The sequence below is a fragment of the Kogia breviceps genome, chromosome 2, assembly GCF_026419965.1.
Source record: "Kogia breviceps isolate mKogBre1 chromosome 2, mKogBre1 haplotype 1, whole genome shotgun sequence".
NCBI lineage: Eukaryota > Metazoa > Chordata > Mammalia > Artiodactyla > Physeteridae > Kogia > Kogia breviceps.
In genome coordinates this window covers 167883990-167902204 of record NC_081311.1, presented here as the reverse complement: position 1 = coordinate 167902204, position 18215 = coordinate 167883990, and the positions used below count along the sequence as shown (strand labels likewise).

The following is an 18215-nucleotide window of genomic DNA, read 5'->3' as shown; positions in this document are numbered from 1 at the left end:
CCAGGATGTGACACAGGAGTAGCAATATCTAGAACATACAAAGGTTTCCTGCAAATCAATGAGGAAAAGAAACCCTGGAGAAGGACAATGGATATGGACACAGGGTTCCTTGACAGGGATACTCAGATGGCCAAAGTGTACGAATGACGCTCAGACTCATGAGTAAGCTGGCAAGTGCCAAAATAAAGCAACGAGCTCCCTACTTTGTACCTATCAGAATGGCAAAGGTTTGCAAGCTGGATCAGGCTAAAGATTGGTGGTCAAGTTCTTCTATAGCCCTTATATAGGGTTGGGAGACTGTCCATCATGGAATAATAAGTAGTGGTTACAAAGCGGGACCTGGCAAATTACATAGAACTTAAAGTACAGTGCTTACTTGAAAAACAAAAAAGTCAGAAATGGAACAAGCAAAACACAATACAAATAATACTAATACGTAATAATAATTGCTAACACTTACTGGGTACTTAGTGGTGCCAGTCACTGTTCTAAGTGGTTCATGCTGTTATTATCAACTTAAATCTTCACAGCCACCTCATGAGGGAGTGTTAATCCCATTTAATGATGAGGAAACAGAGGTACAGAGAAATTACTTTCTTGTTCCTGATCGCACAGTTTAAAAAGTAGGGTACACACACAAAACAAGGACACATTTTGCAAAGATACAGAACGATTCAAGGATATGTATCAAAAGATTTAGAGGGTCGTCTTTGGGAGGGTAGGAGATAGGGTGGGAGTGGGGAAATCAAAGAAAGTACCTAGAACAGGGCAGGGTAGAGGGGCCGTAGGCCTTAGAGACCGAGGGCTACAGGGAATAAGGATCTGACAGGGTGATTAACTTAACCCTCTGCCCCAGGCCAAACGGAAAATAATATAAACATAAGTAGGTAAATAAAGTCTTGTAGAATTTCCAAAGTAATCCAGCAGGAGAGAGACAGTGTTGTCTATATTTGAGGCAGCAGAGGAACTGGAGATTCCTCAGAGTTAAAAATTAACAAAGTCAGTGGTTGTGGTTCAGAGAGAAACCCAGTCCAAGATCTGGGCCCCTAGCAGGACCCAAAGGTGACTCCACTCCGCAGGTCTGATCTGCCCCTTGAGTGGGCAACGTGGTATCCAAAAGCCACTTCTGCACCAGACACTCACCTGATCCACCCTGGCAACATCACAGTCACCAAGCTCCCGATGCCAAGACCCCTAGACTGCCTAACTTCACACGTTCCAATTTCTGAGGCGGGTTCTTACAACGGAGAAAAATCCCTGGAAACGAGGCAAGGGGGAAGGGGAGGAAGGAGGTGGGGTTGGAAAGGCCTCCAGGAAGAAGTTTTACTTTTACTTTCGATCACTCAACCAGGATTTTCTGCCTGTCCCAGCAGACTCACTTCCTGCTTCTCTCCTCAACACATGCAAAATTTACTAGCGAATTCCGCAGGGCTTTGAAACATCGCGAGATAAAAGAAAGAGAACCTGTGAAACCATTGTCCTCCGGCAGAAGGGCAAAATCTGGTCTTTAGGAAGAGAGAAAGAAAATTCCTGAGCAGAGAGAACTAGAGAATAAAATAGACTTTGAAAACTGGAAAAAAGAGGTGACTCACTCGAACAGGAAATGTTTCTTATTTAAAGGAACCGTTGCCCAATTTCCAAACATTCAGAAGTGGGAGATGATAGACAATTCATCAATATGCAAACTAAAAACCAGGAAGCTGTATACTCACTACATTTAGTGTATATAAAGCCTATAATTTTTAAAGACAGATTTAAGACTGTCTGTGGCAAGTAAAAATGCCATTCTTCCTTGAAAGGGGTCTGGGGAGAGGAATTATTCCTCTATTCTGTGGCCCAAATCTCAGCACTGAAGCCATAGACCAGCCCCCCATATCATCTGGCAAGAGCTCTTCTTGGGTCGAAGCAGATCTCTTGCTGAGATGTGGGGAGATCCTGCACAAAAAGAAATGTGGGTCTGGCCCAGCCCTAAGCAAGGGTAACAGTCCCTGGCCAGCGCCATGCCTTAGTGACCAGTACCTGTCCAGTGCCGAGCCTGGAGTGGTGGTAATGTGGAGATCTGTCCCCCAGGACCCTGAGCCCCCAAACCTCCCAGCTTTTCTTCATCTTCCATCCCCTTCCCACCCTCTGCCTCCGTTTCCTGTTTGAATTTTTTTTAAGGTTTTCTGCCTTTTTGTTTTTACACCTTGTACATTTTATAACAAAAACACCAAAAATAATACAATACCTATATGTTGTACCTTTACATCAATTATCTCTAATTCCCCCAGCAAAGTAGAGGATTGTTCTCCCATGTCATGGATGAGGAAACAGAGGCTCAAATGAATAACCAAATTCAAACTCAGTCCCGTTGGACCAAAAACAAGGATTTTTCCACCGCAACACACTATCTCCCCTTCCCCAACATTTAGGATTTGAAATGAACCATGTGGATGGAAGAGCAGTAAATTTAAACTAAGATGATGACCTACGTATGCACAGAGGTCACAAGGTCACCTATGAAAAAGGAGTCCGCCTAATGGCACCAGCTAATATTTAATAAACATTTTGTGTGTGCAAGGCACAGCCACCCAAACTGGCTCATTTCATCTGCTGAACAGTTCTCAGAAGTGGATGTTCCCATCTGAGTGACGAAACTGAGGTTTGGAGAGGCGAAAGACTTGGACAAGTACCTTCAGCTAGTGAGTGACAGAATGAGTTTTGTATGCCTCTCTAAGACCCTGAGAGGCTAATCAGTGTCTGAACATTAATACACACCCATGGTTCTCAACTTGACTGATCTGAGGGTTAACTGAGGAGGTTTAAAAAAAAATACCAGTCTTCAGGCCCTAGCTTTGGAATTCCTACCTGAGCAGAATTACAGGAGGTAAAACAGACTGAGCACTTAAAGGAATGCCTGGACCTTTGACAGTTCTCAGTAAATATTCACTACCACTGTGTTACATAAGCTCACAATATCTGTAAGATGGCTACGAATTATTAGACACATTGTACAGATGAGGAAACGAAGTTCAGTGTCAATCAGCTGACAAACTGCACGGCCAACACAGGATCCCAAGATTGTCTCACCTGAGAGTTTATGTCCATCCTCCAGCCCCCAGCCTGGCAGAAATGGATGACCCACCGCAGACATCCAGGGGGCCATACTGAGGAGGAATGGGGGAGTCCCAGGGCTTTGATATGTCATTTGTAAGGTATTGATCCTAGGCTCTCCCAGTCTTAGATCTTTTTAAAAAGGAAGATGAATAATCAACAAGTGAATTGTGAACCTGAAGTTGGTTAAATTCCATTTGTGATCTTCTAGGATCAATATTAATTTACTTGCTCTAACCAGTTTCTTGCCTCCATCTTGAGCTATATGTCTACGTGATTATTTACATCAAAATGAATAATGTACCTGGTCTTTAGTCCTGGGGAAGCTGGAAAATCTGGAGGCATTGCGGTTCAGCAGGCCATGAGGGAGCTGGTCCCTGCCCAGTGCAGGATGAGGACAGCCTGTTTTGACTTAACTGCCGAGAGGTTTCCACCCTCCTGAATCTCAGCTCCCACCTGATGGCCTGCTCCAGAGACTCATGTCTACTAATCTGCTAAAAGCAGATTTGGATCTGTACATTTCCCTAAGAAATCCAAGAATGACTAAACCTCCCTTCAGCTGGCTGGAGCACACCAGTTCCATTGATCTGGACTTGAACCACAGGACATCATTAGTCAAGGACAAATCAAGGACAAATACTGACAGTGAAACAAAAATCCCCTGAACAAGCATGCTCTTTTGTTGGTTAGTTCTCTATTAAGTTGTATACAACTGACCCATAGGCCAGGTGACCACAGACCAGGTGGTCTGGTATGTGCATTCTGTTGGGCCCCTCCTCCCCCTTCCTCAAGCTGGCCTTGACTCTGGCCTTAGACTCCTGAAGGGAATGGTGAGGGAAAGAAAAGGAGACTGCATTCTAATCCATCCATTTCATCTCCTCCCAGCCATGTGGGAAGAGACTCAGCCAATTCTCTAAAAGTTTTTAACAGCTAGGTTTTTAAGTCTTTGATTTTTGTTTTGGTATTGAGATGACTAGACAGTCATGAGCAGGTAGAAGAAGAGTTTACATCACTGACCTGAAGTGTATATTCTGCAATTTGCTGGGTGCCGGTACCTGCCCCCTCTACTTCCACAAAAGATACTACTGCAAACAAGAACCCATCCCACTGATCTAGAAAGGAAGAAACTGAGGTAATTGTTGGGCTGTGATGCAATATTCATGTCATCAACTTAGCTTTTTAAATATTTTCTTGGAGGTCTGAGCACAGTCAAGGTGAAAGTCCTCCAAGTTCCAGCTACACTCTATGCCCACCCCCAGGAACCATTTCTTGGGAACAATTTCTCAGTACCTCAAACCCTAAGGACAAATGTCAAGAGCTGTTAAATTTTTTTTTATTTTTATGGTAAAATATACATAACATAAAATTTACCATTCTAACCATATTTAAGTGTACATTTCAGTGGCATTAAGTACATTCACATTGTTGTGCTACCATCCCTATCATCCAAGAGCCACTTGTTTTTGTTTTTGTTTTTGTGGTACGCGGGCCTCTCGCTGTTGTGGCCTCTCTCATTGTGGAGCACAGGCTCCAGACGCGCAGGCTCAGTGGCCATGGCTCACGGGCCCAGCTGCTCCGCGGCATGTGGGATCTTCCCGGACCGGGGCACGAACCTGTGTCCCCTGCATCGGCAGGCGGACTCTCAACCACTGCGCCACCAGGGAAGCCCCACTTTTTTTTTAAATTGAAGTATAGTTGGTTTACAATGTTGTGTTAGTTTCTGGTGTACAGCAAAGCGATTCATATATATATATATATATATATATATACACTTTTTAGTATTCTTTTCCATTGTGGTTTATCACAGGGTATTGAATATAGTTCCCTGTGCTATACAGTAGGACCTTGTTGTTTATTTTATATACAGTAGTTTGTAGCACGATGCAGTTTTAAAGTGTTCTCCCTACTTTATCTCATTTATCTCATTGGTGAGCACATTTTTAAATCTAAAGCAGGCAGGGCGGGTGTTACTAAGACATTTAGAACACCAAAGGCTAGAAAGGTGAAGTGACTGAGCTGGGACTACCCAGCTACTGTATCTGCATGCAGCACTAGTGACTCCTTCTTTTTAAAAAAATCAAAAGATGGGAGGATTATTCCCTGAAACACATATTTTTTTCCCTTTTAAAAGAAGTCACTCCTCAGGACTTCCCTGGTGGCACAGTGGTTAAGAATCCGCCTGCCAACGCAGGGAACATGGGTTCGAGCCCTGGTCTGGGAAGATCCCACATGCCGCGGAGCAACTAAGCCCATGCACTACAACTACTGAGCCTGTGCTCTAAAGCCCACGAGCCACAACTACTGAGCCCACGTGCCACAACTAATGAAGTCCACGTGCCTAGAGCCCGTGCTCTGCAACAAGAGAAGCCACTGCAATGAGAAGCCCGCGCACCATGAGGAAGAGTAACTCCTGCTCGCTGCAACTAGAGAAAGCCCGTGTGCAGCAACGAGGACCCAGCGCAGCCAAAAATAAATAAATAATTTTTTTTTTAAAAAGAAGTCACTCCTCACTTTCTGCAAGGGAAATTCATTTCATTTTTTTCTCAGTACAAAAGGATTTCAAGGGCTTCCCTGGTGGCGCAGTGATTAAGAATCTGCCTGCCAATGCAGGGAACATGGGTTCGAGCCCTGGTCTGGGAAGATCCCTCATGCCACGGAGCAACTAAACCCGTGCACCACAACTACTGAGCCTGCGCGTCTGGAGCCTGTGCTCCGCAACGAGACAGGCCGTTGCGGTGAGAGGCCCGCGCACCGCGGTGAAGAGTGGCCCCCGCTTGCTGCAACTGGAGAAAGACCTCGCACAGAAACAAAGACCCAACACAGCCAAAAATAAATAAATAAATGAATAAATTTTTTTTAAAAAAAGGATTTCAAGAATTGCGTAATGATTTTTTTCCTCAAAGCTATTAGTAAAAATAATTATAATACACCCGTTCTCAGTAGTAGCACAGCTAGCGTGCAGGTACAGGTAAGCCCAGGTGAGACGGCCAAGCGGCAAAATGTGTATTTGGTGTCTTCCCTGGATAGGATATTGTTTCTTCCCCCAGAAGTGTCCTCCAGGCTCACTTAGATTCCTACCGACTCCAGCTTTCAACAGACCCTGAAACAAAATGATGTAGTAGGAAGGTTAGTGCAGTTTCTTATTTATCTTTCTTGTGATAGTCTACACAAAAGGAAAAGCAAACATATATCTGCATTGACTTTAATTTTTGCACTAACTATTTGTATATTTGTATAAACATTGTGTGCATGTGTGTGTATTCTATCATTTTTTCATCTAACTCTATCTTGTATCTCTTTCTACATTAGTACTTGTGAACGGCCTCTGTCCTCTTTATTACTGCTCAGTGCTTCTAAGCTAGAGTTTAACACTGCTTGGGACAATGTGCATTTTAGCCAGTGTCTCTGCAAACCCACTGGGTTTCCTCAGAACAAGTTGACGAGAAAAAAATGGCATGTTGTACCTGAGGCTGACCCTGGGAGCCAGGCTGTTTGATTCACTCACAGGAAGGGGCAGTTGGCCAGGGAGCAAAAGGGTCAGGTTTTAGGGCTGGGTCTCCAGTTATAAATGCTCCAAATCAGACTTTCTCTTTCTTTTTTTTTTTTTTTTTTTTTGCCTCTCTAAAGATATTCAGAAGGAGATTAAGCCAAAGAGCCCAGATAATAGTCATTCCAATGAAAACCTTAGAGATGTTGATAAGATCTATATTCATTAATGATTAAACAAACATTGGTTAAGTGTCCAGTGATTGTTTTTGTTTCACAAAATGAAAAGAAAAGGTCATGGGTAGACACAAAAGCTAGGTTATAAAGTTAACTTTTTTGTGCTTTACAACATTATGATACAAACTTCCAGTTTCTGAGAGAATGAGTCATCTGTCATCTGACACATGTTGTAGAGGCTCCAAATATGCCTAAAGATTATTTTGAGTTGGAAGCAAATGAGAATCAGCAGATACAGAAAGAGGCCTTTTGTAGCATCCCTTAACTGACTAAAAGTAGCAGATTCTGAGAAATGAAGACTGCCATGAATCCCTCTCCCAGGGAAGTTTTATGGCCATGAAGAAGAAAGTCTGCACCAAGATGGACCTGCATGAACAAATGTAGTTTGCCCAATATATTCATCTTCCCAAAGTTTATCACTCTTGGAAGCCTAAACCCTTTATTACCTTTGTCTTGTCACTTCTCTGCATACTTATTGTTCTTTGCTAAGATGCTATATAAGCTCAAGTTCTAGCCACCCTTTTGAGTTCCGAATCACTGGGGTTTCTCCCACTTGATGTGCTTTGCATGCATAATAAACTGTCTGTTTTTCTCTTGTTCATCTGGCTTTTGTCAGTATAATTTGCAGGGTCTGAGGTAAAGAGCTTAGGAGGGTACAGAGAAAAAGGTTTTCCTCCTCTACAGAGTCAAGAGTCATCCCAGTGACAGAGCAGAGAGGCATGGTCTCCTTGTTTCTCACTCTCTTTTGTGCAAGGATGATGAATGAAATTTTCCTGGTGGCTCAGCATTTCAGCTAAATCTCAACAGTTAAGGACAACTGTATCCCTATATACTAAAGAGAAAATGCTAGCCACATTCTGGTGGGAGTAATAAAAGACAGTGTATTAATCATGTCTTTTAGTTTGTACTTTCAATGCTTCGACATCTTGAGGTCTTGCTCATCCTGGAGAGACTGCCCCTCCTCAGGTGTTTCATTCCTAGAAAGAGCACGCACCAGGCCAGCCAGCGTGGCTTTCAAATGAAGATCAACCAATCCAGAGTCCCTACCCCCAACCACCTTCTTCATCAAGGTTTTACACTCTGGGACACTATTCCCCTGCACTCTAGAGACATGTACCAGAAAACTAGGGGCACCCCCTACATCCCAGAGCCCATTGAAATGCTACAGATTAACCCAACCTAAGCCTGATTCCCCTGCCTCATCAATTCCTTCCCACGGAAACCACAATGAAGGCTCTTGCCCACATTTCCCCTTCACATCATCTGCCTCCTGACCAACTGATGCTTTCCCATGTGGTCCTGCATGGTGTGCCCCTTCTCCTGGGATCTGTGAGTATAAAATTCCTCAAGGCAGTGATTTCCATGTCTGCATATCTCACCATACCTGATTAAAGCAAATCCCAGGTACCCTTACCACTGATATCCACACTGGTTTTTTTGACACTTTCCACCCCATCCTGTATAGTCTACAGGAGCACAAGATGGAGTTCCTTGAGAGAGAATCAGGGCAAAAGGAGAACTGAAATTTAGGTGAGACTGGATCCAGTGGCAGAGGAATGGACTTATGCTTGTCTACAGAGTCCTAGTGAGGAGGGAAAAGAGAAAATATACCTATTGCAAAGTTATGGGGTGGCAGGGGGAGTCTTGTGGAACTAAACCCTTAATCTGTGAGATCTGATGCTATCTCCGGGTAGGTAGTTTCAGAACTGAGTTAAATTCCTGGCCAGTGTCCTCCGAGAATTGAGTTAATTGCTTGGTGGTGTGAGAAGAAAACACGCAGCAGAATTAGGGAACAATCCACAAAACACCATCACTTCTCACACCAAATGCAAGTTCAAGAGGTTCCCCAAAGCACCCTGAGGTGTGATAATTGAAGGCTATTACACTCATAGTTAGGATTTATTACAGGGAAAAGATACAGATTAAAATGAGTCCAGGAGGATTCCATAACTGAGCTTCCAGTTGTCCTCTCCGCATGGAGTCATAGGAAGCATTAACCCCTCCCAGCGCTGAGGTGTGATGATACACAGTAAGTACTGCCGCTGAGGAAATCTCATCAGAGCTTTGGTGTCCAGTCTTTCCTGGGGTTCTGTTGCCATCTGCCTGCATGCTGACCTCAGTCTCTAGCCCCTGTGGATGTTGAGTTGATACCCTGTGACGGAAATCCCTCAACATAAATCACATTTTAAAACTTTCTGGGGAATTCCCTGGTGGTCCAGTGGTTAGGACTTGATGCTTTCACTGCCTGGTGCTTTCAATCCCTGGTTGGGGGACTCAGATCCCACAAGATGCCCAGTGCCGCCCAAAACCAAACACACTTTCTGGCATAGTCCAAAGCCCCCAGGTAAACAAAGACATTCTTGTCAGGCACAACATTTCAAGGTCATAGAGATTACCTCCCAGAGGCCAAGGACAAAGGTCAGACCTCTTTTTGAGCAAAGTTCAAGTCTTCATTACATACCTAAATAGATTGGAGTGCTTGAAAGAAGATGAGACTTGTATCTCACTGCCTAGCTGGAGGCTTAATGAGCTGCAGAAGCTCAGAGGACCATTATAGTGAGTCCATAGAAGCGGAATGCTTTGAGAAAGTTCTTGGGAGAACCTCACTTGCAATCTCTGGTACTGGGGGCAATGTGAACATGGAAATGGTGCCTGCATCACACTTGGAATATGAAGGTAAGAAAATTGTTGATGTCACCACTGCTCAGCAAAGAGAAGCCAGAATGGACACAATATATGAGTCAGGGGCTTCCCTGGTGGCGCAGTGGTTGAGAGTCCGCCTGCCGATGCAGGACACACGGGTTCGTGCCCCTGTCCGGGAAGATCCCACATGCCACGAAGTGGCTAGGCCCGTGAGCCATGGCTGCTGAGCCTGCGCATCCAGAGCCTGTGCTCCGCAACGGGAGAGGCCACAACAGTGAGAGGCCCGCGTACCGAAAAAAAAAAAAAAAAAGATATGAGTCAGTATTTTCTTATGGGACAAAATGGATAAATGAGAAGGTTGCCTGGCTCTAAACCTCTTAATTGGAGCCCATCCAGAAGATCTGCTTGCCAGGGCCTTGATAATGTGGTGTTCACCACTGGGGCTAGGATCTCGATTGTGATGGGCAGGATTCTATACTAATTCTCAAAAACTCCACTGTGACTGTGCTGGGGAAAATTGGAATTCCCCACATATCTGGGTGGATGTGTCAGGACTTGGATGCCTGCCATGTCAGTAGGTACCAACTGCCAAGAGAGATCTGCAGCTGAGCAGGAAGATCTTTTCTTCTTTACCTCCCTACCCTGTGCCTGTCTGGGGGAAGCAGAAGACATGGAGTGAGTAAAGAGAAATGACAAAGAAGAAAAAACAGTCCCCTCCTCAAGATGTTTCCCTAGCTAAGATTCATTCCTGAGCTGAGGGTAATTGGATCCTTTGACTTCAGTTGAGATGGAAACTTAAATATCTGAACTAAATTTTTAACAGATGAAATGAGTCACAATATTATAGCCTTCTTATAACCAAAAGAGCTGAAAGATGTGGGATCTGCCCAATGTCTAGTCAGGACATCACAGAAGATTTTTCATACCATCACTGAAAATAGTGATAGGGAAAAAAATAAATGCACTTTCTATTGGTAGGCCAATGAGTTCAGCCCAAACAATAAAATAAATACTAGTTCATTTTGGAGTTTGGGTGTTATTATTATTTTTTAAGCACCATTTAATCTACCACCTTGGTCTCCTTTAAAGAAATTGAATCAATAATTAATAATTTGCTAAAAAAGAAAGCACCAAGCCCAGACAGGTTCACTGTCAAATTCTACCAGACATTTAAGGAAGAAACCAATTACATCAATTCTCATGATCTTTTTCAGATGCAGAAGCAGAGAGGCTACTTCTTAACTCATTTTATGAGGTCAGTATTACCCTAATAGCAAAACCAGACAAAAGCATTACAACAAAGTAAAACTATAGAAAGATATCTCTCATGAACATAGAATGCAGAAATCTTGAACAAAATATTAGCAAATTGAATCCAACATTTTATAAAGATTTCTACACCAAGACCAGCAGAGATTTATTCTAGGTGTGCAAGCTGGTTCAACATTTGAAAATCAATTAATGTAAGCCATCATATCAACAAGATTTTTTAAAATTGTGTGATTATATCAATAAGTGCAGAAATAGCATTTGACAAAATCCACCACCCACTTATGATCAAAATTTTTAGCATGTTAAGAATAGGGGGAACTTCCTCAGACTGATAAAGAACATCTACTAAAAATCTACAGTTGACCTCATACTTAATAATGAGAAACTAGACGAGTTCCCCCTAAGATAGGAACAAGGCAAGGATATTCCCTCTCACAACTCCTTTCTGACATCATACTGGAAGTCCTAGTTAATGCAATAAGATAATAAAAGGTATACAGATTTGAAAGGAAAAAATAAAACCGTCTTTTTTCACAGATGACATGATTGTGAAGAAAATCTCAGAGGTACTCCTGGAACTAGTAAGCAATTATACTAAGGTTGTAGGATAGAGGTTACTATACAAACATTCACCACTTTCTGATACACCTGCAAAGAATAATTGGAATCTGAAATTTAAAATATACACTACACTATTCAAGGGAGATGCAAGAGGGAGGAGATATGGGGATATATGTATAGGTATAGCTGATTCACTTTGTTATAAAGCAGAAACTAACACACCATTGTAAAGCAATTATGCTCCAATAAAGATGTTAAAAATATATATATATATATTCACATTAGCACCAAAAAATGAAACACATAGGTATAAATCTAAAAATATATATGTATATGTACACGCACACTAGATTATATGAGAAAACAATAAGACTCTGATGAGAGAAATCAAAGATCTAAATAAATGGAGAGGTATCCCGTGTTCATGAATAGGAAGTCTCAATATTGTTACGATGTCAGTTCTTCCTAAATTGATCTATGGATTCAACGCAATCCCAATCAAAATCCCAACAAGATACATTGTGGATCTTTACAAACTGATTCTAAAGTTTGTACAGAAAGGCAAAAGACCTAGTTGTCAGCACAAAACTGAAGAAGAAGAACAAAGTTGGAAGGCTGGCATTACTCAACTTCAAGACTTACTATAAAGCTACAATAGACAGTGTGTTACTGGTGAAAGAATTGACCGATGGAACAGAATAAAAGGACCAGAAATAGAGCCACACAAATATAGACAACTTGATCATTGACAGAGAAGCAAAGACAATCAAATGGAAAAAGGATAGTTTTTTCATCAAATGGAAACTGGCACAAAAGACATCTATATTAAAAAAAAAGAAAGAAAAAAAAAACTAGATTCTGACCTTACACATTTCACAAAAAATAACTCAAAATGGATCTTAGATATAAATGTAAAACACAAATTTCTAAAACTTTTAGGAGGTAACATAGAAAAAAACCTGGATAACCTTGGGCTTCGTGATGAATTTTTAGATAGAACAACAAAAGCATAATCCATGAAAGAAATAATTGACAAGCTGGACTTTATTAAAATTAAAAACTTCTGTTCTTCAAAAGAGAATGAAGAGTTAGAGGATAAACAACCCAATTATAAGATGGGCAAAGATTTGAAAAGACACCTCACCAAAAAAGATATACAGATGGCAAATAAGCATATGAAAAGATGTTCAACATTGTACGTCATTAGGGAATTGCAAATTAAAAAAAAAAATGAGGCACCATTATGTACCTTCTACAATCAATAAAACAAAACACTGACAGCACCAGATATTGGCAAGAGTGTGGAGCAACAGGAACTCTCATTCATTGCTGGTGGGAATGAAAAATGGTACAAACACTTTGGAAGACAGTTTGATAATATTTCCTAAAACTAAACATATTCTTCCCATAAACCCAGCAATTATTCTCATAGGTATGTGCCCAAAGGAGTTGAAAACTTATGTCCACACACACACAAAAACTGCATATGAATGTTTATAGCAACTTTATTCATAATTCATAATTGCCAAAACTTGGAAGCAGCCAAGATATCTTTCAGTAGGTGAATGAATAAACAAACTGTGGTACATCCATACCATGGAATATTATTCAACAATAAAAAGGAAGGAGCTATCAAGCCATGAAAAGACATGGAAGAAACGTAAGTGCATAAGTGAAAGAGCCCAGTCTGAAAAGACTACGTACTATATGATTACAACAATATGACATTCTGGAAAAGGTAAAACTACAGAGACAGTAAAAGATCAGTGGTTGCCAGAGATTAGGGGAAGGAGGGTGAATAGATGGAGCACAGGGGATTTTTAGGGCAGTAAAACGATTCTATATGACCCTGTAACAGTGGATACATGACATTTTGCATTTGGCAAAACTACTAGAATATCAACCCGAAGAGTGAATCCTAATGTAAACTATAGATTTAGTTAGTAACAATTATGTACCAGTATTGGTTCATCAATTGTAACAAATGTACCACACTAATGCAAACTGTTAATAATAGAGGAAAAAGAGGGTAGACAGCAGAAGCAAAAGAACTACAATCCTGCAGCCTGTGGAACAAAAACCACATTCACAGAAAGATAGACAAGATGAAAAGGCAGAGGGCTATATACCAGATGAAGGAACAAGATAAAACCCCAGAAAAACAACTAAATAAAGTGGAGATAGGCAACCTTCCAAAAAAAGAATTCAGAATAATGCTAGTGAAGATAATCCAGGAACTTGGAAAAAGAATGGGGGCAAAGATCAAGAAGATGCAAGAAATGTTTAACAAAAACCTAGAAGAATTAAAGAACAAACAAACAGAGATGAACAATACAATAACTGAAATGAAAAATACACTAGAAGGAATCAATAGCAGAATAACTGAAGCAATCTTGAGAACAAAACACAGAGCTGGAGGAATCAGGCTCCCTGACTTCAGACTATACTACAAAGCTACAGTAATCAAGGCAGTATGGCACTGGCACAAAAACAGAAATATAGATCAATGGAACAGGATAGAAAGCCCAGAGATAAACCCACGCACATACGGTCACCTTATCTTTGATAAAGGAGGAAAGAATATACAGTGGAGAAAGACAGCCTCTTCAATAACTGGTACTGCGAAAACTGGACAAGTACATGTAAAAGAATGAAATTAGAGCACTCCCTATCACCATACACAAAAATAAACTCAAAATGGATTAAACACCTAAATGTAAGGCCAGACACTATCAAACTCTTAGAGGAAAACACAGGCAGAACACTCTATGACATACATCACAGCAAGATCCTTTTTGACCCACCTCCTAGAGAAATGAAAATAAAAACAAAAATAAACAAATGGGACCTAATGCAACTTAAAAGCTTTTGCACAGCAAAGGAAAGCACAAACAAGACAAAAAGACAACTCTCAGAATGGGAGAAAATATTTGCAAATGAATTAGCAGACAAAGGATTAATCTCCAAAATATATACACTGCTCATGCAGCTCAATATTTAAAAAAAACAAACAATCCAATCCAAAAATGGGCAGAAGACCTAAATAGACATTTCTCCAGAGAAAACATACAGATGGCCAAGAAGCACATGAAAAGCTGCTCAACATCACTAATTATTAGAGAAATGCAAATCAAAACTACAATGAGGGCTTCCCTGGTGGCACAGTGGTTGATAGTCTGCCTGCCGATGCAGGGGACATGGGTTCGTGCCCCGGTCCAGGAAGATCCCACATGCCGCAGAGTGGCTGGGCCCGTGAGCCATTGCCGCTGAGCCTGCGCGTCCAGAGCCTGTGCTCCGCAATGGGAGAGGCCACAGCAGTGAGAGGCCCACGTACCGCAAAAAAAAAATAGAAAAAAACTACAATGAGGTATCAGCTCACACCAGTTAGAATGGGCATCATCAGAAAATCTACACACAGCAAATGCTGGAGAGGGTGTGGAGAAAAGGAAACCCTCTTGCACTGTTGGTGGGAATGTAAATTGATACAGCCACTATGGAGAACAGTATAGAGGTTCCTTAAAAAACTAAAAATAGAATTACCGTATGACCCAGCAATCTGACTACTGGGCATACACCCAGAGAAAACTATAATTCAAAAAGACACATGCACCCCAATGTTCACTGCAGTACTGTTTACAATAGCCAGGACATGGAAGCAACATAAATTCCCATAGACAGATGAATGGATAAAGAAGATGAGCTATATATATACAATGGAATATTACTCAGCCATAAAAAGGAACGAAACTGGGTCAATTGTAGAGATGTGGATGGATCTAGAGACTGTCATACAGAGTGAAGTAAGTCAGAAAGAGAAAAACAAATATCATATATTACGCATATATGTGGCACCTAGAAAAATGTACAGAAGAACCGGTTTGCAGGGCAGAAATTGAGACACAGATGTAGAGAACAAATGTATGGACACGAAGGGGGGAAAGTGGTGGGGGAGGGATGAACTGGGAGATTGGCATTGACATGTATACACTAATATGTATAAAATGGATAACTAATGAGAACCTGCTGTATAAAAAAATAAATAAAATAAAATTCAAAATTAAAAATGTAATAATAGAGGAAAAGGTGTGGAGAGAGGAAGGATGGTGTGGAGGCATATGGGAACTCTGTACTTTCTGCTCAGTTTTTCCATTTTTTTCTAAAGCTATTCTAAAAAATAAAGTCTATTACTTAAAAAAAAACTCTCACTTATATAAGATCACCCATTAATAGATAAAGATGACACTGCAATGAAGTTAAGAAAGAATGGTCTTTATATAAATAATGACAGATCAGTTGGATAGCCATATAAAAATGAATCTTTATCTCTTACCTACAGAAAATTCAAATCTAGAGGATCATAAATCTAAATATGAAAAGCAAAGCAACAATGCTTTTATAACAAACCCTAAGAGAATGTCTTCATGATGGACTCTTAAATAGGACACCAAAAGTGCTAACCATAAGGGGAAAAAAAGGGTCAGCTGGACTGTTTCAGAATGAAGAGTTTCTGTTCAGAAGAGGATGCCATTAAGAGTAAAAAGGCAGGCAGGGAACAGGAGAAGAAGTTATGATATGGAGCAATCTCTAAGATGTGCTGGTTAGTAAGAAGGGGTATTGCAGAACAGCATGACTAGAATGATATACAGATGCACACAGGGCCACTGCTAGATATCATAAAGGTGCCTCCTCTGCGTCCCAGCCCCTTCGATACTGTGGATCAACACCTCCAAAATGGAAATCCTTCAAATGATTTTCTGAAGGAAAATTTGCATCTTGTTTTGAAATGAGTATTAACTGAAAGACACACTCAGGCTAAAAACCTAAACAGATGATTTTGCCACTTGGGATCGTCTGTCACGGGCCACTTCTGTCAGCTGCATCCCCACCAGAGCTGGTTGGATATTCATTCAGTGCACAAGCTGGTTACACACCAGAGTCCCTTAAGCAGGACCTTCATACAACTTGGCAACTTCCCCATGATTTTCTTGCCTTACATTTCCTATTATATTGTTCTGGATATTTTTCGTTGTCTTATTAATTAATTAAGCAGTGGAAAAAGAGAGAGGATTAATCACCATGACTAAGCCTCAAAAATTGAGGCTGTTATTCATTAACTGGTTGGGCCAAGGAGAAGCCTAAGAAATCCTGCAACCCCTGGGGCAAAGCAGAGCTGAGGGGAAAGACAGAGCCAGGATAAAGGATCTCCAACCCCCAAAGTACAACCAACCCCAAATGGGCTCTTGGTTGATTTCAGAAGAAAGTTGTAATACATACACACACACACACACACACACACATATATATATATATATATGTATGTACGTATATTCAATTAAAAGAAAGTATCACCTGGACATCCCTGGGGCCACCAGCCTAGACTGCTCCAGAAACAAATCAGTTCCTTCCTAAAATTCCAGATAAATCTTACCAGAAGGCCAATACAGGTGCTTCTTTCTGGGATGTGTTCTTGCCAAGAAACGCCTCAAAAATATAATGAAAGTCAAATGAAGAACATATTGCTAGCGTTGCTGTGAATACAACTGCTGGGGTTTCCACAGGCAGAACAGACTCAGAAAATCAGCGTGAGAGGGTGGGGAGGAGAGCAGGAAATGAGACACACCCTCTTTCATGTCTTGGCTTCATGAACGGTCGTGCAGAGGAGAGGAGAGAGAACATGCCAGGGAAGTGAGGTATCCAAACTGGAGTCTGGGCTGGTCAATTTAGGTCTCAGTCCAATTTCTACGTTCCAAAAAGAGGGAGTTAGGCTAGATAATTTCTAAGAACACTTTCAGTTCAAACACTTAATGAGTGCATTTAATATGTTCTTTTTTTCATTCAGGGACTCAACTGTTTTTCTTCTAGGACTCTAGCAAGTTAAGACATTCATTCATTTAAATATATATATAGAGAGAGCATATATATATATATATATATATATGTCTATATGTATGTTTATATGTCTATACACACACACACACACACACACAGGGGCGGGGGGAGAGAGAAAGACCCTATTTTAAGCCAGATACTGTTCTGGCATAAAGCAGCAAAAGGAACAGAAAAAGTTCTAACCCTCATGATGTGATTCAGTTTGAATTTTTTCTTATATTAAAATGACGGGGGCTTCCCTGGTGGCGCAGTGGTTGAGAATCCGCCTGCCGATGCAGGGGACGCGGGTTCGTGCCCCGGTCCGGGAAGATCCCACATGCCGCGGAGTGGCTGGGCCCGTGAGCCATGGCCGCTGAGCCTGCGCGTCTGGAGCCTGCGCTCCGCAATGGGAGAGGCCACAACAGTGAGAGGCCCGCGTACCACAAAAATAAATAAATAAATAAAATGACGGGGGTGATGGGCAATAGACACATGAAAAGATGTTCAACATCACTAATTATTAGAGAAATGCAAATCAAAACCACAATGTGGTATCACCTCACACGGGTCCGAATGACCATCATCGAAAAATCTACAAACAATAAATGCTGAAGAGGGCATGGAGAAAAAGGAACCCTCCTACACTGTTGGTGGGAATGTAAATTGGTACAGACACTACGGAGAATAGTATGGCGATTCCTTAAAAAATTAAAAATAGAGCTACCATATGATCCAGCAATCCCACTCCTGGGCATATATCTGGAGAAAAACATGCTTCAAAAGGATACATGCACCCCAGTGTACATCGCAGCACTGTTTACAATAGCCAAGACATGCAAGCAACCTAAATGTCTGTTGACAGAAGAATGAATAAAGATATGGTACATATTTTCAATGGAATATTACTCAGCCATTTAAAAGAATGAAATAATGCCATTTGCAGCAACATGGATGGACCTGGAGATTATCATACTAAGTGAGGTAAGCCAGAGAGAGAAAGACAAATAATATCATATGATATCGCTTATATGTGGAATCTTAAAAAAAAATGATAC

General features: G+C 41.3%; 1 protein-coding gene across 5 annotated transcripts in view; it reads right to left on the bottom strand.

Moving 5' to 3' along the window:
• CASP8 (caspase 8) overlaps positions 1–16863 on the bottom strand; it is a 46449-nt gene extending 29586 nt beyond the window's left edge. The window contains exon 1 of one of the 5 annotated variants that reach the window (XM_067026565.1): positions 16721–16863. The gene's annotated coding sequence lies outside the window, so the exon portion shown is untranslated. Of the gene's footprint in view, positions 1–460; positions 475–1143; positions 1392–16720 lie in introns of those variants that run through there. The other 4 variants (XM_059053443.2, XM_067026567.1, XM_059053445.2 and 1 more) reach the window with 4 other exon arrangements.
• Positions 16864–18215: the final 1352 nt, after the last annotated feature.